Consider the following 23,031-nt stretch of genomic DNA (forward strand, 5'->3'; position numbering starts at 1 on the left):
TAATCACTGTATGTCAAGCACAAATACAAGTCCAAATCCCGACCGCTGATCACCAATGTTAGAAATGGGGTCCTTGGTTGACAGTCAGGTTACTCCCTGTTCAAGCAAAGACCCTCACTCTAGTCAGGGTAAAAGAGAATCACCCTCAGCTAACCCCTGCTTACCCCCTTGGTAGCTTGGCAGAGCAGTAGGCTTAACCTCAGAGTGCTAGGTGTAAAGTATTTGTACCAACACACACAGTAACTCAATGAAAACACTACAAAAATGACACAACACAGGTTTAGAAAAATAGGAAATATTTATCTAAACAAAACAAGACCAAAACGACAAAAATCCACCATACACAAGTCAAGTTATTAATTAAAAATCAAAAAGAGTCTTTAAGTTGTTTTAAAAACACACTAGCGCTGCTAGAGTGAAAATGTACCTGGTGTGCGTCAAAAATAACCCCGCACGGGCGGGCGTGCGTCGAAAATAACTCCGCACGGCGGTACTCGAGTCAAAAATCCAGCCGCACGATGAGTTGACGATCCAGCCGCGCAGGTTGCGATCTCCCATCCTCCGTCAGCGATGCTGCGCGTCGTTTCTCCTGCTCCATGCGTCGATTCTTCGGTCGCGTTTCCTGCGAGCGTCGTTTCTCAGCCGCGGAGCTGGCGGCGCGTCGTTTTTCAGCCGCCGATCGGATTCGCGTCGATCTTTTCCCCGCACGGCGCTCTGTGCGTGGATTTTCTTGTCTTTAGGCTGCCAGCTTCTCCTTTCAGGGTCCCAGGAACTGGATGGGCACCACAGGGCAGAGTAGGAGTCTCTCCAGAGACTCCAGGTGCTGGCAGAGAGAAGTCTTTGCTGTCCCTGAGACTTCAAACAACAGGAGGCAAGCTCTAGATCAAGCCCTTGGAGATTTCTTCTCAAGATGGAAGGCACACAAAGTCCAGTCTTTGCCCTCTTACTCTGGCAGAAGCAGCACTGCAGGAAAGCTCCACAAAGCACAGTCACAGGCAGGGCAGCACTTCCTCCTCAGCTAACAGCTCTTCTCCAGGCAGAGGTTCCTCTTGATTCCAGAAGTGTTTCTGAAGTCTGTAGATTTGGGTGCCCTTCTTATACCCATTTTAGTCTTTGAAGTCCCCTTTCTTCAAAGGGGACTCACACCTACTTGTGAAATCCTGCCTTGCCCAGGCAAGGCCTCAGACACACACCAGGGTGTTGGAGCCGGCATTGTTAGAGGCAGGCACAGTCCTTTCAGATGAGAGTGACCACTCCACCCCTCCCTCCTAGCAGAGATGGCTAATCAGGAAATGCAGGTTACACCCCAGCTCCCTTTGTGTCACTGTCTGGTGTGAGGTGAAAAACAACCCAACTGTCAAACTGACCCAGACAGGGAATCCACAAACAAGGCAGAGTCACAGAATGGTTTAAGCAAGAAAATGCTCACTTTCTAAAAGTGGCATTTTCAAACGCACAATCTTAAAATCAACTTTACTAAAAGATGTATTTTTAAATTGTGAGTTCAGGGACCCCAAACTCCACATGTCCATCTACTCTCTAGGGGAATCTACGCTTTAATCATATTTAAAGGTAGCCCCCATATTATCCTATGAGAGAGACAGTCCTTGCAACAGTGAAAAACGAATTTAGCAGTATTTCACTGTCAGGCCATATAAACCACATTACTATATGTCCTACCTTATCCATACACTGCACCCTGCCCTTGGGGCTACCTAGGGCCTACCTTAGGGGTGCCTTACATGTAAGAAAAGGGAAGGTTTAGGCCTGGCAAGTGGGTACACTTGCCAAGTCGAATTTACAGTGTAAAAATACACACACAGACACTGCAGTGGCAGGTCTGAGACATGATTACAGAGCTACTTATGTGGGTGGCACAACCAGTGCTGCAGGCCCACTAGTAGCATTTGATTTACAGGCCCTGGGCACCTCTAGTGCACTTTACTAGGGACTTAACAGTAAAACAAATATGCCAATCATGGAGAACCAATTACGTACACATTTTAAACTGGAGCACTTGCACTTTAGCACTGGTTAGCAGTGGTAAAGTGCCCAGAGTAACAAACACAATAAAATCAGAGTCCAGCACACATCAACAACCTGGGGAACAGAGGCAAAAAGTTAAGGGAGACCACGCCAAGGATGAAAAGTCTAACAGCCACCAATGCTTCTTCTACAATATGTATATGTTTGCATAACTGTGTGATGCGGTTTCGTTTGAATGAGGACTTCTGAGTTTGCTACTGTGCTCATATTGAATTAGAATCAGAGGTCAGCAGCACCTAAAGTGAGAACCAAAATCACCAAAAATATAACTTAACAGATGTTTGCTGTTGGTAGAGGAACAAGCACGATTGTGCAAGAGTTTTCATCACTACACTGGCAGTCGTGCTGCACTGTACTCTGCAAACGTGACTACGTCGGGACCACATGTATCACAGTACTGGAGCCACACTGTACTGCCTCGCACCACCCTGCCCCCTCATGTACCCCTTTGGATGCTTGGCAGCCAAAAAGAGGAGTGCAGGAAATGGGCAAGAACTGTGCTGTCGAGAGTGGAAGAGGTACGGTTGTCCTTTGTCTCCTTTGCCCCTCACCCTTCCTTGTAGTTTCAGACTGTGGGCGGCTGGTGGTTGCAGACTGCGGAGACTTCAGACTACAGAGCCAGGAAAGTACCCTAGACAAGCAGAGTGGGCCCTCCATCTCAGAGAGAGGTGGCAGCACGTTGTGCTCCCTGTATCCCAAGCAATTGTAAGGGGCCAAAACTATGGGCTGAATTTTAGACTCCGGGTGCTGTAACAGTGAGGAGAGGCAGTGCGAGGCACATAGGTGACCTGAGTAGCAGCCGTGCAGCCTACATCGATGTCAGTCCTTCCTAGGGACATAACAAAGTAAGGATAGCAGGATTTTAAGATGCTGCAGCTGACAGAGCCCGTCTGGCAAAAGCAACTAGAAAGCAACTAGAGACCAATGCATGTTAGTTTTTACTAATAAAGCCCAGAGAGTTGAGAGGCCAAAAGAAAAGAAAGCAAAAAGTCTCAGAAACCGTAGAAACTGCTTAAATGTAAGTGTCATTTTTACCTCCAAGCTGCCACCTACTCCACTTGCACATCACAAAGGCCCAACCTGAGCACACTCACAAAGAGGTTTGGCACTTACTTATTGTGACCCTTAGACAATCTATGACTAGAGCAGGGAGGCAGGAAATTCCAAGTACCTCTGTGGTGTGGAAACCTCTAGATGTTTCTCCTACTTCAAAGTGGGAATCAGGTATACATATTGGACCTCAGACCCCCAACTCTTCAGTACAGACTCTACCAGGAAAAAGAACTGCTGTGCTGCTGAAAGGACTGCCACTCTGCTGGACCACTTGCATTGGCGAGTCTTAATTGTTCAGGTCAAACTATTTTTAGTATGTACTGTCCCTTCTGGCAAGTTGACACTGAACAGGTGTTCTGTTCAGTTGAAAAGTGGAGGGGCAATAAAGGATGCCTTTAAATCTTGTTCTTATGTCACATTTGCTCTGTTTTAACAGGCAGAGTTCAAAAGTCAGTTTTTCTGACAATCATTTTTCCTTCTGACTGCAGAGTTCCAGGGCTTTGTAAGATGAACTGTGTGCCCTGCTGAATGTAAAATAAAAGGATATAGGGTGCCAGGTTTTTCCTAACACACATTTAAATGACTAAGTCAACTATGCAAGCATTTCAACATATATTTCAGTAGTTGTAAAATCCCTTTTTCATATTTCCGTGTGATGAAAAAAATATTTTAGTAGGATGAAAACAAATCAGAATACTTTACATGCTGATGTGCAAAGGATATCCTTTCTGAAATCCAATTTTCAAAGATTGTTAATACACTATATAGTTTTATCAGTAAAACTGCCAGTTCGTTGAGAGGTTTTTAGATATTTCTTGTAAAGTTACTGCTTGTAGATGACAATATGTTACCACATCATGGTTTAGAAATATATTTATTAGAACTGAGTGTTTAAACAAACTAAGAAACACTCCGGCCCTGATGGCAATGTTGTTAGTAAACTAAAAGAAGTCCTAGGTTATGCGGGCTAGACGTCATGGGTATGTGGGCTAGATTCTTGTGATGCATGCAGCAAACTTCAGTCTACTTAATCAAACAAAAGAGGTTATTTGTACTGCAGAAATGCTGAGCTCACATATTTGAAGCTGCAATCGTAGCTGAGAATGAAGAAAAAGACGACTCTGTAAACTATTTGCCTAGGATCACACAATTTGAGACCTATTTACAGGTCAAGTGCATTAAAGTTAGGTCGAGTAGATTATTTAAGTTACTCGACCTGCAGGCCTAGTAAAATTTGTATGATTTTTTTTAGCCCTATGGACTGCTGCCTGGAAGGACTTCTGTTCTGCTTTACTGACCTTCTGCCCTCTTGCCTGGGTGAGAAGCACTGGACAAACATCTCTAAACCCAGGACCCTAGAGTGACTCCAAGAGCTGGTTGGCTGGCCTCTGCTCAGAAGCCTCAGGTGCAGAACAGGATTCCAACAACCTTGAACCCAGCACCTGGACTCTGCCATCTGTGAGTCCTGCCCTCCCAAGTAGTGCCATCCAGTCCTGGATCCTGGTACGTGGGCCTGAAGTTTCTCTGCCTGCCCATATATGGATTCAGCAGAACCGATTCATCCCCTCCGGCGCAGGGAAGTTTAAACTAGCCCATTGAACCCTCCGTTGTGCTACGCATCTCCACACAAGCACATCACCTAACTCTACTCAGCTCATCAGAACTGCAGAGGTGCATGCATCTCCATGCAAGAACATTGCATCACACTTCGTAAGACGCATCCTTGACATGGGACTTCGCATCTCTTTCCAACCAGGATTAAAGTACCTAATTGGGTCCCTGTATCCGGTACGTCCTCACTCACAGTCAGCCTGAACTTGTGACTTTGTCCTGGTCCAGAGAAACCAGATAACCACAGTTGGTGCTTGGTGCTTTTGGGCACTATTTTCACGGAAATCTTTAAACTTGCATATCTCTGGTTCTACTGATAGGATTACTGTTGTTTTGGTTATGATTTATTTATTACATTTTACGCTATAAGTGTTTTCACTTTATGACTGTTGCACAAATACCTACACATTGCCTCTAAGTTAAACCTGACTGCTCTGTGCCAAGCTACCAAAGGTTGGGCCACAGGTTAATTTGGAGTTTGCTTGTGACTTCACCCTGACAAGGGTTGTAATTGTTGCTTACGGAGGGTTCCCCCCCCCCTCAACCACCCACCCAATATCTTACAGAGAGGCACTCTAACAACTTGTGAATCCTAATGTGATCATTCTTGCCTTTAGAAAAATCTCTCTACTGAAGCCATTTTTGACTGTTTTGGCTTGCATAAAGGATCCAAAGGAAATCAGACAAGGATAAATGCATTTGTAGGAGTGACTCAACATGTTGGAATCCTTCGATGTTTACTGACTTAGGCAATTAGATAACAGGAAGGTGCTTCAAAATTAAAAGGCTGTACTTTTGTCCAACCAATGTCAGATGTGCCTTTTGAAAGGGTAGATGCTCAAACTATGGGCCTTGGTTACAAGGCCCTGGCACACCCGAAGCCTCACTTTTTTGTGACACTCCGGTGGCACTCTGCAGTGCACCATATCTACAAGGTGGAGTGTAGCCACTTTTCATGGCTTAAAGCAGCCTTGTAGATATGGGCCACCCTGATGCAGTTTTCTGTGGCTAAAGGGCGTGCAATGGGTGTTACTGTGGGTGTACCCACGCAACACCCATTGCTTTTTGACACTGCCTCAGATTTACGAGAATGGCAAAACAAAGAGAAATACTTTTATTTCTTCTCATTTTTTGCTCATTCAATGTGTGCAGCATTCTGCAGCTCACATAGAAGGAGCAAATCACCATGAAAGACTGTTTTTGTGCAGGAAAGTGTCCCTTCATGTATAAAAACAATCACCCCCACAACGCAGCCATCCTTGTCCCATGGCGCAAGGGGGGGCTGCATAGGCGCTAGACAGCTAATTTAGTGCCACTGCAGAGGGAAGCACAAAGATGCACCATATTCTTTTAAATATGGCAGATCCCTGCATTTTGGAATTGACTCAGCTCGGCGCAGCAAGATTGCTTGCTGTGCTGCGTAATTTACTTGTAGATGAGGCCCTATGTGCTGTACATCAAAATCATTTTATAATACAGACGCAATCAGCATAAAAAGAAAGAAAGGCATGGATTTGAATATCCAGGTTTTAGCTAACTTGAATTCTATTTTTCTTCCAGAAACAATACTGCATTCAGTCCAAGTTTCATCATGAAAATGGCAGGAGCATTATTAATGGCTCTGGTAAGTGCAATATAAAGATGACAGCTGTTGTCTCATTTCAAGTAAAGAAGCAGCATGTTTTGATTTCCTGAAAGGATTTAACTCTCCTTTTTGTCTAGGAACTGCATGCGTATGTAGGTTGAGTGTAATAAACTTTGAGTCATTCATTTATCTTTACCAAAGTCTGAAAGTCCTTTCCATTACATAATTTAGTATAAGGAGATGTACAGAATACAGCAGAGTGGAACGGAAGGAAAAGGTGTAAACCATTTTGTAGTGTTGTGAGCCCTAGGCCCTCATGCTATTAATATGAGGTGACACATACGCATTGTTAGGGTTCTGTTAGCTGGCCACGGGCACGGGCGCCCGGCTCTTTTTATTGGCAGGGTCACCTGACTGGTGGCACCTGTGTTGGATGGGTGTGGGGTGTGTGTGTAAAGCCAGCCCTCAGCCGAGTGGCTGGTGGAACACTAGAATGTGCCCAGCAGGACACTACACATTTGCTTTGTTAAAAGGCTAGGTTACTGTTTTGTGAAATGAAAATCGTCCAGTCATTTTTAGTCTGGCTGTGTACTTAAGTTTTTTGCCCACGTTTTTGTCAGTACTTTTCCAAAAAATATATAGTCTGTGTCCTGCAGACAGGGCCGGCTGATCTAATAGTAAGTTTATGACTGCGGAAACTCTGCAGTCGGGGTGGAGAACTCTGCACATAAAAAATACAACATGCCTACATTTTTTTATGCGCGCAGTTCTCTGCTCTGACTGTGGAGCCTCCTCACTCGTAAACTTAGTATCAAATCAGAGTTTGTGAATTCCAAAACAAATACAAACCTACACAAAAGTATACTCTTACCTTTGTGAATCAGGCCCAATGTGTCTTAATTTGTTTTGATCCTTTTACAATCTTTGCTTTCATTACACTTCAGAATGACAAAACAAACATGATTCAGTTTCTGACTTCTGATATATTTTGAAACAATTGTACAGTTCATTTACTAGCATTTACATTTTGTACCCACTCTCTGTCCCTCAGCAAGATTGCCAGATAGTTCACTTTACAAAGTCAGGGGAAGAAAAGTAAATAACAACCTCCATGTTAAAAGAAAAAATAGCAATTTGTCAAAAAACATAGCCAGACATTTGGCCTCCATCTTTTAACATACATCAAACATGACAAGCTAAAAACAACATCTAAAGGCCTCTTTATTTCTCATTTGCCTTCTAAACTCCAGCAGCGTTAGTTTTGGGGGTGCTGCAGCGCCCACCTCCCCATCCTACTTCTAGTGCTTATTCACTTAGAGGACTACTTGTCCAAGTAAATTTGTGATTTGATCTGGGCACCAGGCAAGAAAGTTGAGTCTAGCGTTATTCTAAAGTAGTTCCTTTTTGCTTAGTCTGCAAGTTTTTAGTGTGCCTTTTAACTTAGTAGAACTGGATTATTGTACACTTTAAACTATGTTAGTCTTCTGAATAGTCCACACGTGGTGAAGTATGAATGAAATGGAATATCTGAACTACTGCTTGGTTGCAAAAGAAGTGCACTCAATATCCTGAAAACTGTTAATAGAGGCTGGTAATACCCTGAACAAAAAGAGCACATTTACGGATACTTTGTGGATATCATTATCAAAATAAGGACAGTATTGACTTTATCTAATAATTGTATTTGTCATAATTTGATAAAGAGATATCACTTCCTGGATCCAAATCTCACAATATGTGATCCAAGCAAGAGGCTTGTTGGTCTTTCTTCTAACTCTTCTATGGTAGTTACTTTATGAGTTTAGTAGTTACAAATCCTCTTTGTGTCATAGTAAGAATAAAATAATGCATGCTTACTGTCTGTCTCTGTTTCGTACTTTCTTCATTAAATGCATGCAGTACTATCCTCTACGGCATCACCTCGATAATGCCATTCGTCCTCTTACACAGCTGCTGCTTTCTATCTGGTGCCATGATGGCTCAGTGACCGAGCACTCTATAAGTTCCTTCCATACACCATAGACCCTTTCCCACCTCCTGCGAGTGCCATCAGCTACTGTCAGGGAAGGTGAGAGTTGTAGCTGGCCTGTACATAAAGGATGCCACTAGAGAGGCTACATGTCCTAGAAAGCATTATATGGCTGGCCCCAACAACTATCTAATCAATCCTATCTTAACTTAGGCTGTATACATGAAGCATGGGTCCCTTTACCTTCTCTAATCTTCATCTCTCTTAATAACCTAGGATTCACCTAAAATGATGCTGCATTGCTGTTACTTCCCTGGTGGGACTCGCGGTCCCAGGGAGCAGCTTGGCCTCATTGACTCATCTGCTGTTGGGGGGAGGAGCCATCCTTAGGGCTTTTAGTGCAGTCACTCTTCCCGCTTCGCAGGACGCTGCTTTATTGTTAATTCCCTGGTGGTAATCACGGTCCCAGGGAGCACCTTGGCCTTATTGACTCAGCTGTTGTTGAGGAGCTATCCTTAGCACGTATAGGACCGTCACTCTCCCTTCGGGCACTCGCGGGCCGCACCCGGGCGAAAGCGCGTCACATCCCAGAGGCTGGGCCCCGCCTCTTGGCTATGCAAATGGGCTCTTGCATCGTGAGGATTTTGGTTGTCTCTACCAATTTTTGCTTTGTATGGGTTTAAATTGCCATCCTTCGTGAAAACTGTTTTTTTAATGGGGCACAATCCATAAGTTTTTTTTTTTGCTTGACTGTTTGGAGAAACGCTTTATGGTAGTGTAGTTCACTTTGCTGCACTTTAGTGGCTTTTCTTTTTAAGAGAGCCACGCAAAAAAGACTCTGGTAGCACGGAAATGAACTTTTAACAGAAAAAGTTTGTGTGTTTTTAATGCAGGGGTTTTTTCTGTCTTCGTTATCTAAGCAAGCATTTTTTGGGGTCACTTAACTAGTCTGCTCACTTGGGCCTTCTGGACATTGGTTGGGGTCCTTGGTTACTGATCAGCTACCTTGTTCCATCATATTAATTTGCTGGCACATATACTCTGATGGGGAAATGGAAATTACCTTCACATGCTTTGAAGACCCAGCCTAACACTGCAATGGATGCGTTTTTGATGCATTGTGGACATTATAGACAAAAAGAGATCTTTGTGGCGGAACGTCACCGTTCGCTCCTCTCTCAGCTTTCAGGGCTTCCTGAAGCTCAGCTGTCCAGCTCCCCAATTACAGGTGCAGGGGTGGCAATGCTGTCTCTGTTAGAGGGCAGCCAAGAGGGCGAGTCGTTGGTTATGTCTACTTCCAGGGCTTCATCGCCCCTGTGGCCAGGAACCACAATTATTCCAAATCTTTTGGCATCTAATAAGGTTCAGGGGGGGCGGTAAGGAAAAGAAAGAGACAAGAGGCTTGGAGCAAATCGAAATGCCCTAGGGTTTGTACTCGGTCTCCCAAGTCTAAAGTCTTGCCTGGTAGGGGCCAGGATAAGATGGAAACTTTGCTAGACTCTTTTTGTGCTATCTTGATTTCTGCCCTGGATTCCAAGCTGGCCCTGATTCAAGAGCAGTTAGTGGTAGTTGAGCTCTTGCTAAATAAGTAGATTGATCATGTGCAATCCATGGGAGACTTTTTAACTGCCCTTGCCTCATCTACTCACCCTGCTGTGACCCCTTTGAGGCCTTTTCTATCGACGTCAGGAGAAGGGTCACTGGAGCGTAGTAGAGTGCAGGGTGTTATTTCACCCACTACTTCTGTCCCACCTGCAACCCATTAGTGGGCAGGTTTGTGCAGATCGGTGGTCTAAGGGGGGCAAGCCATCTCCTAATGATCATCAGGGGACCAGTGGATCTGGGGCAGAGTTGTTCACTCACATGGCTTGTTGCAAGACCCTAGGGCAGAGGGATTAGTCAACTCCCCTAAAAGGGAGTCATTGTCCCCACATTCTGTTGCAGCTGTTCCTAATTTACCCCCAAAAGCCGCGCCCTATGTTGTCATCATGGCCCTATGAAAAGTTAAAATCAGTTGAAAAATAAAGTTTTGCACTGGTTGGGTTCAAACTCTTCTTTCGATATCCAGGTTTGTAGATAGATTAATATGGTCCAATGGGTATGTGACTAGGAAAAGCAAAGAAATGCATGGAAGGTGTTTGTGTGATTATAAAGCCATTTATCGCAAGCAGAATCCTTGCCTCTATTAGATGTTCTAATGTTGGCATTGTTCACCTCTATCATGGCCCATCTTCTGTTTTTTTTTAAGGCATGTGCCAGTGGTGAGTGTCCCAGAGTTAATGCAGTGGTATGCCACAGGTTCCCAATTCCCAGCCCATGATGGCCAGGTGGCTGCCCCCTGTGAGACAGTCTTTGCTAATAGATTTGCTCCTTTGGTCAACCTGGATGGCTGTGATTGACCTGAAGGGAATGCCAGAAGATGAGAGGCCAAGATGAATTTAGTAAATCAGTGTAAAGAGGTCCCATTAGTTTATGATGTTAAAACTCTCAAGTTCATTAGCTGTAATATTACAGGGGTCAGAGGCAAATTTGAGGATCCCAAGTGGCAGGATCTTGTCAGAGCCTTTCAACTGATCTGTTTACAGGAGACTTGGGCAACATCAAACTGTTTTTTTTCTAGAGGGGTATAAGTAATTCTTCACTCCAGTGATGGAATCTCAGAATCTTAGACCAAAGGGGAGTCTGGTTACTTTTGTATCCTTGGTGGTTAAGGGGAAGATACATGTTTTATCCACAGGGGTTTCCACATTATAGGGTTTGTCTTTCACTTGTGTGGGATCTACCAAGTTGATGTTGCTGAACTTTTATAATGCCAGGCCCCACTCTCAAGATGTAAGTAATATCCAGGCCACGGCAATATTTTTACAGAATTTGCCAGATACTGTTTCATCCATGTCTAACCTCGTGGAAGGAGACTAATGTCCATTTGTGTGGGGAACCCCCTGAGGGTGGGGGGAATTAGTCGAGATGCATGTTAATGCCGGGCTATCATCTGCAATATTCGCACCAAAGTTTCCTTTTTAAATTCCTTGCTGAATGAGTTTAATTTAGTTTTTCTCTGGACAGGATTTCTTGATCAGTGTGTGTTCTAAATCCCACCTTCATTGGGAGAGGATGTGATGCATTTATTGATTTTATTCTTATTTTAGCACCTCTTTTTCCTTGCATTACAAAGTCCGAGATACCCTTGAGCATTTTAACGATCACATTTGGTCTCATTTGGACCAATGGGCCCCTGTAGGGGCCAGTGGAGTTTGCAAACCCACGTCCCAGGGTACTCCAGTAAAGCCTAGGTGGTTTGACAAGGGTTGTACCTTGACGCAAATAAATCTTATGTGTGCCCTTAATGCCAAGACTAGGGATTTTGCCCTAGTGAAGAACTGCCACATTCAGTAGAAAAAGGATTTGGGGAGACATAAGAATGATCAAAGGGAGGCGACCTGGAAGACCTGCTTGAAGCTAGTACTTGAAAATGTAGTTCCAAATGTTAAGGTCTAGTTAATAACCCATTTCTCACACCGGATTCTGCTGCGATCCCATATTACTGAGGAATGTTGCTTTCTTTGAGAAATATTATAAGACCTTGGCCCCTCTTGGAGGGAGGGTGGAAGGGATGTCAACAGGGAACTCTAATGTGGTTTTCTCCTTTAAGAAGTTAAGAAGAGAATAGTAGGTCTAACCAGGAGTAAGTCCTCGGGACCTGACAGTATCCCCACAACATGTATGCTTGTGACATTGAGGTTTGGGCCCCTGTTTTGACCTCTGTTGTGAATGCAGCAGTGAAGGAGGGCCCTCCGCAGACATGGGTGTCCTCTATTGTTGTTCTAGTTTTCAAAAAGGGGGATAAGGACAACCTGTCGTGTTATAGGCCCATCTCACTTCTTGATTCTGTCATGAAGTTAGTAGGGGGGATCGCCAGGGCTTTATCCTGGCCCTGTTTCTTTTCAACTTATATGTTAATAGATTAGAGCAGACCCTGGTTGACATCAAAGCAGATTGTCCATGTGTGGGGGCTCGATGTGTGTCTGTGCTCGTATATCCGTATGATGCTGTTGTCATGGGCAAAACTGCCAGGGGCTTACAGTCCTTGTTGAACTCCTTTGCTAATTTTATTGAGGACCTGGATTTATCAGTTAACGTTAGAAAATCCTGTGTGATGGTTGTGGGCCCTGGTAAGTCTCAGACATGCAGGTTTACCTTTGTGACTAGCGTTCTCTTCAAAACAAGAGTTTTTTTTCTTTTTTGTGACTGTTATTTGACTCCTCCCTGTGTTGGCGTCCTCTTGTGACTAGGATGAATGAGGAATTTACAAGGGCCACAGCGACAGTGTTCAGTTTTGCCTCACCCTAGGGAGAAGACTGGTTACGGCCCTATTATAGATATATCAGGAAAAATGTATCTCCAAGGTAGTCTACAGGAGTGGGGTTTGGGGGTTTGATAATCAGGCAGAATTGCAGGCCACTGAAAATTCTTTTCTAAGACACTTAGGGGGTTATTCTAACTTTGGAGGAGGTGTTAATCCATCCCAAAAGTGACGGAAAAGTGACGGATTTACCACCAGCCGTATTACGAGTCCATTATATCCTATGGAACTCGTAATACGGCTGGTGGTATATCCGTCACTTTACCGTCACTTTTGGGACGGATTAACACTCCTCCAAAGTTAGAATAACCCCCTTACTGTGTGTTTCGCACAGTGCGCCAACATTCTTCGTGCACAAGGAGCTGAGTGTAGGCTATATAACGGACGTTATGCCATTCTGCCTTTTTTCCTTAAGACTAGACATTTGGACAAGGCCCTCTGCTACACTTAATAAGAAGATTGGAAAAGACTGTGGCCCTCATCCTGACCTTGGCGGGCGGCGGAGGCCGCCCGCCAAAGTCCCGCCGTCAGGTTACCGTTCCGCGGTCGAAAGACCGCAGCGGTAATTCTGACATTCCCGCTGGGCTGGCGGGCGGCCGCCTTCAGGCCGCCCGCCAGCCCAGCGGGAAAGAGGCTTCCACGATGAAGCCGGCTCGGAATCGAGCCGGCGGAGTGGAAGCTGTACGACGGGTGCAGTTGCACCCGTCGCGTATTTCACTGTCTGCGCAGCAGACAGTGAAATACATTTAGGGGCCCTCTTACGGGGGCCCCTGCAGTGCCCATGCCAGTGGCATGGGCACTGCAGGGGCCCCCAGGGGCCCCGCGACCCCCCCTACCGCCATCCGGTTCCCGGCGGGCGGACCGCCGGGAACTGGATGGCGGTAGGGGGGGTCGGAATCCCCTCGGCGGCGCAGCAAGCTGCGCCGCCTTGGAGGATTCCAAGGGGCAGCGGAAAACCGGCGGGAGACCGCCGGTTTTCCTGCACTGACCGCGGCCAAAGTGCCGCGGTCAGAATGCCCTGCGGGGCACCGCCGGTCTGTCGGCGGTGCTCCCGCCGACCCTGGCCCCGGCGGTCTAAGACCGCCGGGGTTAGAATCACCCCCTGTATGTCACTTGAACTGTCACTTCATATTCTCATGCGCAAGTACATTAAGGATCTTTGTCAGAGCCTAGACAGGAGTGAGTTGTTTAGTTCTTCTGAGGGAATTGTTAGGTTGGACCCTAATTGGGCAAAAGAAAACTTTCTTTGGTTTAGGGGCAGCTCCAGACAGGAGGATTTTTTTTTAAACCCTGAGTGCATGCCCATACCTGCTGAAGTCTGTCCCTTCTACTGAACTGTATCTATTAATAGCAAAAAGCACATGTGTGCACTTTTTGTTAACTAGATTTAGTTTCAAATTTTTCCTTTTACTGTTAGCTTTTCCCCAGCTGAGGAATTTGAGTCATTCACTTGAGCGTTGCAGTTGTGATAATTTGTCACTACAGGATACCCTGCATTTTATTATGTTCTGCAAAATATATGAGAGCCATAGGAAGGTGCACATTATTCCGCTGTTAAAAAGAAAGAATTCCTCTCAAGCACGACCAGTCCTCTTCTATATGCAGATGTTACCAGAAGAAATTGTCATCATTGTGGTATGTTTTTAAAGGCCGTCGTGAGAGTGAGGAAAGCCTATGATTAACCTCTATCTTTGGATGATAATGGTCTTCTATATGTGCGATATACATTTTACTATGTCATTTTATGATTGTAGTTTTATTGTTATGCTGGAAATATTTTAATTAGGAATATTGTGCTGTCTTGCTTTTATGGTTTTTCAACAAAGTACTGTATAAATCTTGTTTTGATTTGACCCAGGATTTACACAGTTAATTACTGGACAAACTCATAGTAAATGTCACAACATAATTGCAGCCTTTGCAAGAGACATCGTTTGTGTAGATGGATCACTACTCAATCATTTTTGATTTTCTACATGTCAGCTACTCTCCCCATTCCAGCCCATCATTATCTAGTTTTTACAAATGGGTCCAAACTATCAATTGAGTTTTACTTAAAGAACAGCTAAGGACTCAGGAAAATTCTTCTTGCTAAGACAGCTTCCAGATTTTTAGTACATCATGTAACATTTAACAACCAACCAGTCTGATGAAACAGATATCCAGATATCAATAACACACAGCTGCATGGTTTACTGTAAAACTAAAGTTCTTAAAACAACATAGACGTCAATTAGAATCCATGTGGAAAAAACAAAAGCGGTCAGCAGTTCTGTCTTAATTACCATGAAGCCAAGAAGTTATACAAACTAGCCATTATTTAAGTGAAACAACTTCGGATTAGAAAAAAAGCCAATTGTATTGACATTTGGACTTGCATCGATAAACTCAGCTACCAACATCTAACACTGTTACCCACCTGTGATTACCTCAGAGGAACTTTGCACTCATCCAAATATATTCTTTATTAATAACATTTAAAAATGTATCTCCAATATGGAGGCAACTGGTAAACCTTCAACTGGGGCAGCCTATTCACTCACTATTTCATTTTCTTATTTTGCTTCTTCTTTTATTACTTTATCTTATTTAGACATCAAAGGAATTCTTAAAAACCATAAACATACTGGCCCATGCATAAACTCTGCACCTGTATGCTGGTTGAGAGAGTATGCCCCAATGTTTGGCCCCAAAAATCAATTTCCGATTAGTGCTTCTTTACTTGAAGGTTTTGTACCATCTAGATTGGCAGATGGTATACACATCCATTGCTATAATTTGTTTTTTTTAAAAGTTTTGATCCTTGTAAGGAAATGTTTCACCCCCAAAGATTTCTACTGATGCTGCTGGTTTTTCTGAGAGTGCACTGAGGCCTGCTAACCAGATCTCTGTGCCAGTGTTCTAACCCATTAGAAAGTGTATGTTGATTTGGCTGTCCTAAATGGTCACAGGTTGGCTTACATATAAGTCCCTAGCATATGGTACCAAGGGTACCCAGGGCATGTATGTCAGAGTGTCCACCCAGGGCTGCAGCACTGATTGTGCCACCATGTGTGTGACAAAGTACAAAATAGCTCCCAGCCTGGCACTGCAGCCTGGAAGAGCAGTTTTAAAAGTGCTACTTGGACTTTGCCATTTAAACCAATGGCAAAGTCCCAATTCCCCTTAGCAATATGTATAAGACTCCCTTAAGGAAGGCCACGGTAGCAAGCTGGTTATTATTGTTGGAGCAGAAAATGCCAGTAGGAAACAATTTAGAGTTTTTCCCCTTTGTTACTTGACCCCAGGGAATGAACTTTGGAGATGCAGCACGAGCCAAATAGACACTGCAATCAAAATGTTCAACAAGTTTCAATATCTCAATAACATTTATTTTGAGAGCCAATGATGAGAGTTTGAATGAAGGTTAAATATTTTTATGTTCAATTCATTAGTTTCTCATCTTTATTGACAATTTCAAGAATTATATATCAAAGATTTATAGATCAAATATAAACAGCTCAATACATGAAACTCGTCCCCTACAATTTAATTTCCTAGTCTAATCTAGAGGATGGTTTTTATAAAGAAAGATAAATCAATTTGCTAAAACAACCCATACAGTCCATAAATCAAAGGTGTGAAAGCATTTAGACTCAATAGAGTTGTAGAGCAAGCAAGTTTCAAGTAAAGGTCTCAGATTGAATCTAAGTCTAAAAAATAAAGCGTCTCAAAGCGAGTCTGAGTAGTATCTCAGAGAGCGTCTGTTTGAAAATCACAGAGTATCATTATGGAGGAGGGAATTGCTGCTGAAGGAGCCAACCCTCTAAGACTTCTCTGCTAAAACCTCTCTGAAAAAGCATTCTCACACTAATATAGGAACATTTATTTTAAAATCATACAATTTTTAAACCTGTATCTTCTTTCTACGTTCACCACTCATTGGACCAATCAAATTCGATGTCTTCGTGAGAACAGGACACCTTTCATTGACTATTCTCTCTAACAAAGCAGCTAAAAAATAATGTTATTTATTTTGTTCTAACATTGCAACTAAAAAATCTACAGGATGCCGGTTCTCACCATTTCAAGAAAAAACAAAGAAAAAGTTCATAGTTAGTGTAATGCAAATTTGTAATTCACATTTTCTCTCCCATAAGCTCATTCTGTCCAGTCTATTCATAAAGAAACAGAATTTGTGATGTTAATAACATTTTATTCATTAATCAGGTGTCTCCAACGAGTAGCTCGTGAGCTTCTAGTAGGTCTCAAGCTACCCACAAGTAGCTCTCCTGTGTGCAGCCCAGCCTACAAAAACTGAAAAGTGTGCATTCAAAACAAAAATGTAAACTTGTTTAATGTGATCAGCTTAAATTTCTAATATCCTTACTACAAAAAGGTTGGAGACCAGATGAATTTATGAATGTGTGAAAGTTAAAATAATTATATATTTCATAGCATGGTTCATTGTTAAAGTTACTGAACATGTTTTAACAATTTTTCACAATATATTTTATCCTAGGTCTCTGATGACAAGTAAAATATGTGCTTGAGGGTGCATTCTTCAACTAAAGACTACATATTATTGTGGCCTTTGTGCTTTTCAGCTGCTAGGATAGCATAGAAGGGAAAATAAATGCACTTAATTCCCGTTTTCAGGTGCAATATGTTATTTCTACATGTTTAATCTTGCATATAATATTTTGTTAATTAAAAAAACGTTTCCATTGTTACGTGGGGCATATACTTTTAAAATGTCTTAAAAGCAAGTCTTCCAAATTGTCATTTTTGCTGTTTAAAAGTTAGTAGCCCCATTGGCTAACAGAGAGTTAGTGACTGGCCTCTCAGTCCGACTAACTTCTGAAAGGAAATACTAAAAAGGATAATTCAGCGTATTAGATTATTCATGATATTAAGCCTGACTTGATACCTACATCCAGTCTCATGTTTCTTTTAGGAAAAAGCAGCTGTTGCCTAGTTTGTCCAGTGGCCTTACACAGTTGCTGGATACCAGGCAGCCTTTTGCCTTCCTGGTGAACTGTGTGAACAACTCCCAGGTTCAGGAAAAATAGAGGCCTGACACAGAGGGAGGTGTCACTTTCCCCTTGCAGGAAGACAAACAGGGTATTAGCCCAAAAAGCGGGCTTCAAAGAGAAGCCGTCGTCTGGTGGGCAAATTACAATCACACTTGTGGAGAGCTGGCCCTTTGTTCAGATAGAAAGGCTGGTGGCGGGAACAGAGCGGGCACTGGTTGCCAAACTAATTTTGTTGTGGGCGTGTAGCTCACAGGTAGCCACATCTCTATGGTGGGCAACCAAGCTCCTAACATTCAAAGAAGGGTTCAAACATCTTGGGAGTGGCAAGAATAGTGCACCCTGGGATTTCTAGATGCCACTCATAGCCAGAACTCATCGCAGAGCTGGATGGATCCTGGTAGCCCATTGGCTAGTGACTGCGCCACCCGCCCAGGGCGCTTCCTTGGCATAAATATGGCATCTCTGGCACCTTAAAACTCAGATCACAATGGAACTGGAGGAAAGACAGAAGAAGGACAGCCCTGCTGACTCTTGGGGCTGGTAAGAGAGAATGCACTGACTACTGGACTGCACATTCCACTCCTTGGGCTAGCGAAGAGAGGACTGTGCCTGTGACTCCTGGCTCGCGGAACAGTCACTCCAGACCAAAGGAGTGACTCCAAGGGTCAGTCTCCTAAGCCCTGGAACCAGCACCAGGGTCATCAAGGCTGAAGTAGCCATTTTTCAGCAAATCAGTAACCACATTCGTCGAATCGTCACTCACCATCGATGGACAACCCAAGAGACTGATCCTCGACGGCCCAAAGCAGCACTGAGTCTGCTGGACGCGGGAGTGTCGTCTGAGTACAGATTGATCGCCAAAGACGGACACCAGCCTTCAGCAAAGGAAACTGATGGACCCGCAGTGTATGCAGATTGGTAGCCCAGCTACAGCTGACCTTCTACTGGCTCAAACATGACTTCGAGGGATACCTGCCCCTGTGGCAAAAGATACCCCATGTTACCCGTGGACAAAGGAATAACCACAAGGACAACCCTGTTGCCCGTACAGTACCCAGGGATTTCTTCGGCATCCTCAGCATCCTGCATCCCTAGCAACAGGAGCACTCCATTGAAGTCTATGGTGGTCTTGATGTGAAAGTATGGAACTGGACTTGAGACTGCTTTGGTGACCAGGTAACTGCCCAACTACTGCTTACAGGCCCCCCCTTGACCGCCTCTGCATTCCCATTGATATTGGTCATTTAGCTTGGGCCAGAGTAGACAAACACAACTCTTTCAAACTTTTCAAAAGTTTCAAACTTTACAGTTGCCAATGCTTGTTTGCGCTTTGTACTAAAAAGCTAAGATTTACGTTTTTGTGAAAAATCTTTGTCTCTGGAACCCTCTGGTGGATTTTGCTTGTCTTGTGTCTAAAACTCATAACATCTAATCTATTTTAATATATTAATGACAGATTTCTTTAATGCTGGTGCTGATTTACACTAGTTCATTTGTTTACGCATTTCAGCTCAAAACCATGTTGTAGTTGGACTCTTGCTCTAGGCAAGACTGCTGGTTTAAGGATGACAGTACTTATGTTTGTAGGTGACTATGCCTAGCCTGCAAGAAATTCCAACTGTAGTCCCAACCCTTCCGGCTCACTATCAGTACCTCACCAAAAACCCAAACAGTTAAAGGTGATTTGTGGCAGCCTTTACGCATGGACTCAAGAGTATGACATCTCAGGGAGTTTCGTGGTGAAACAGAGATCACCCCTTTCTCACAGATACATCATGTCTCAACCAAACACAGGCAATAACGAAGATGCAGTAATGTTTCAATAGTTTTTATTCAACACAATCTGCTGTAAATTGCATGGGCTACAATGATTAGGATAATGAACAGTGCAAGAGACAGAATTGTAAAAACAAGAGTCATGATTATAAAGACCCCGACCATCTTGCAGTAACATGGAAAGACAATGAGTGCATAATATGCCCTATTACCCTATTCTGCTAGAACTAACCTTCTACCTAAAGGAGAGTTGGGTATTTTAAACCTAATCTGCCCATGCCATGTCCCTGAGAAGAGCCCCCAACCCTTGTTACCTTGGCATGAGGTCTATAGCTCAGACTCCGTAGGAACACAAAGTCCGGGTCAGCGTCAAGACGACATGCAGCATCTATAGCAGCGATGGTATCTGGTCGGAATCCCTCTGATTATCTGTCTAAAGTGAGGTGTATTTATACAGATCTACTTGGACCCCTGAATTAGGTTGTTCCCAAACAATAGATAACACAGCATGCTTAGGACGGTAATTAGTATAAACAATTCCCTCAAAAACGTGAAGAGGGAAAGTACCTAATGGGAACACCTACAGTTTGTCTTTGTTGCTTGATTTGACACCTAAGCGCGGTGGCATTGATAACATAAACTTAAACAAATGGCCTAACTAAAAACATGCCAGCCATCTTAGAAGAATTAATTAAATAAATGGGCTAAGACAGCGCTAGCTATGTAGGTTAAAAGTCACTAGGTGAAAGGGGAACAAGTGTGCAAGCCAAAGGCTAAGCTAACTCCTTTTATCCCATTAAAACAAACTAGGATTCACTATATCCACAGCTACCCAGGGTTGAGCTAAATGATTTATAAACAAGCCAGATGGGACCCAAGACAGTTTTGTGAGTGTATTATATGGTAAGGTTGCACAACCATAGCACGTAATACACTACAATCCATCACAAGCACAGTATATTTTCCAGTTTTGGTCTAATTACCAACCATGGGTTGCTTTCTAAAATTATAGAAAAGAGGGTGGCTCACCAATTACAATAATTTATGGAGGAACAAAAGTATCTCTTTGTATTTTAAGCAGGATTTAGACCTCTAATAGCATAGAGATCAGTCATAAGCTTCTATAATGGTGCCCTAGGTTGGGCTAACAAGAGTTTGGGTACTATCCTAGCCATATTAGAACTTTCAGTATCATTTGAAACTGTAAAACACCAGCTCACACTACTTAGACTTAAAGAGGTCGACATGATACCCTCACAACTATAAACTGGTTTACATCCTTTCCTAGCAAAGGACACAAACTTTGTTTCACCTAATTTATGACATCTCCAGATACCTATCCCTGTGGCGTTTCCCAAGGTTCCCCTTTAACACTGATTCTTATGTTGATGATAGAAGGTATACATCGACATTTCCAACACGTTTACCACATTCTATACCTATCAGGAATGTCTGAACAAAATTACAGAAACTTCTGAAAAAAATTAAAATCTGGATAAACCAAAGCCAGAAGCAGTTAAATAGTACTAAAATCGTGTTTATCACTTTTGAGCCACATTTTATGGCAATGTAAATGTTCCCCAGCTAGCACCATCATTCAGTTAACCTGCTATCCTCACTACCTGTGTAAAAAATGTTTTATATCTGACCAGGATTGGTCATTTATTAGAACACAAATCAGAAAGATAGCAACTGTTTCTCCCAACTGGTCAAATTAACCAACTATTCCCATGCTGTCAGCCAAACATAAAGCCTTAGTGGTAAGTGCTGCAATACATTACTTTTCTAGTGACCTGTATCTGGGCCTTTAATCTCAAGAAATTACAAGACTACAGAGGGTCCAAAATGCTGTAGTCACTGCTGCAGGAGAGTTGGGCATTGTTAGAAATGGGATTTTTGGTTGGCAGTCTTGTTACCCCCTGTCCAAGCAAGGACTCTCACTCTAGTCAGGGTAAGTCACACACAATCCAAATTATCCTGTGCCCACCCTCTGGTAGCTTGGCACTGAGCAGTCAGGCTTAACTTAAAAGGCAATGTGTAAAGTATTTTAAAGTATTTGTGCAATAAATCATACAATATCACCATATAGCACCACAAAAATACACCACACACTGTTTAGAAAAATATAGAATATTTATCTGGATAAATGCAGGTCAAAACGATCAAAGATGCAATAAGTAAATGTAGAGATATCACTAAAAAGTGATATAAAGTGTCAAGTCTTTTAAAAGCAAACAAAGGCCCTCATTCTGACCCTGGCGGTCGGTGATAAAGCGGCGGCCAAGCCGCCAACAGGCCGGCGGTCTAAAATATGCAATTCTGACCCTGGCGGGAACCGCCAACACAGCCCGCCAACTTAACACTCCGACCGCCACAGCGGTACAAACAAACAGCGCGGCGGTTCCCGCCAACAGCCCGGCGGCAGACAAAGTACCGCCCACCCTATTACGACCCACCAATCTGCCACCTTTTCCGGGGCGGGAGCACCGCCGATAAGAACACGGCGGAAACAGACTACGAACGGGAAAACGCTCACCTCTACGCACTCCACGCGAGATTCCGGCAGTATGGAGCCAGAGTTACAGGTCATCCCCGCACTCCTATTCCTCCTCATATACCAGGAGCACGCCCGGTGGCGCGGAAGACATCGGTGAGTACTGCACCTACGACACAGGGGAGGGAAAAGATTACCGGCACACACCCACCCACCCACACCCACTACAACACACACATCAATGCATTCCCACAGATCACTGTCACAACCCACAAACCACCCCCCTCCGAAATAATGCAAAGACCAAAAGAAGAGATCATAAACGGGCAGATATATTGAAATATGTACGCCATTAATCCCAATAAATAAATAAACTATGTACAAAATATATACAGCTACTAAATGTAGTCCAACCACTGTCCGTGGATCACAGGGGTCCTGTGCAAAGGGGCAAGGCCCAGTCCCACGACAAGAACTCCACGGAGAGAACACTGCAGGGGCATCAGAAAGAAAATAGGACAGGCACCTCAGGGGGAAGGGAAGGGGGGGCACCTCAGCCACTTGAGTACACGACGCCAGATCCACGAGGGGACTCCATGACCACTGGGCCATCCTGGGGAGAGCAAAGCCACAGTCCATACAGTCCATACAGTGGGTGGCCTGCCCACTGGGCCATCCTGGGGAGAGCAAAGCCACAGTCCATACAGTCCATACAGTGGGTGGCCTGCCCACTGGGCCATCCTGGGGAGAGCAAAGCCACAGTCCATACAGTCCATACAGTGGGTGGCCTGCCCACTGGGCCATCCTGGGGAGAGCAAAGCCACAGTCCATACAGTCCATACAGTGGGTGGCCTGCCCACTGGGCCATCCTGGGGAGAGCAAAGCCACAGTCCAAACAGTCCATACAGTGGGTGGCCTGCCCACTGGGCCATCCTGGGGAGAGCAAAGCCACAGTCCATACAGTCCATACAGTGGGTGGCCTGCCCACTGGGCCATCCTGGGGAGAGCAAAGCCACAGTCCAAACAGTCCATACAGTGGGTGGCCTGCCCACTGGGCCATCCTGGGGAGAGCAAAGCCACAGTCCATACAGTCCATACAGTGGGTGGCCTGCCCACTGG

General features: G+C 44.1%; 1 protein-coding gene across 1 annotated transcript in view; it reads left to right on the forward strand.

Annotated features, from left to right (window-relative positions):
• Window positions 1-6,311: 6,311 nt before the first annotated feature.
• The window catches only part of FAM107A (family with sequence similarity 107 member A), a 435,693-nt gene continuing 418,973 nt past the window's right edge, over window positions 6,312-23,031 (forward strand). Inside the window, exon 1 of the mRNA XM_069206548.1 lies at window positions 6,312-6,334. The gene's annotated coding sequence lies outside the window, so the exon portion shown is untranslated. The remainder of the gene's footprint in view (window positions 6,335-23,031) is intronic.

Source organism: Pleurodeles waltl, chromosome 9 (assembly GCF_031143425.1).
Source record: "Pleurodeles waltl isolate 20211129_DDA chromosome 9, aPleWal1.hap1.20221129, whole genome shotgun sequence".
Taxonomy (NCBI): domain Eukaryota; kingdom Metazoa; phylum Chordata; class Amphibia; order Caudata; family Salamandridae; genus Pleurodeles; species Pleurodeles waltl.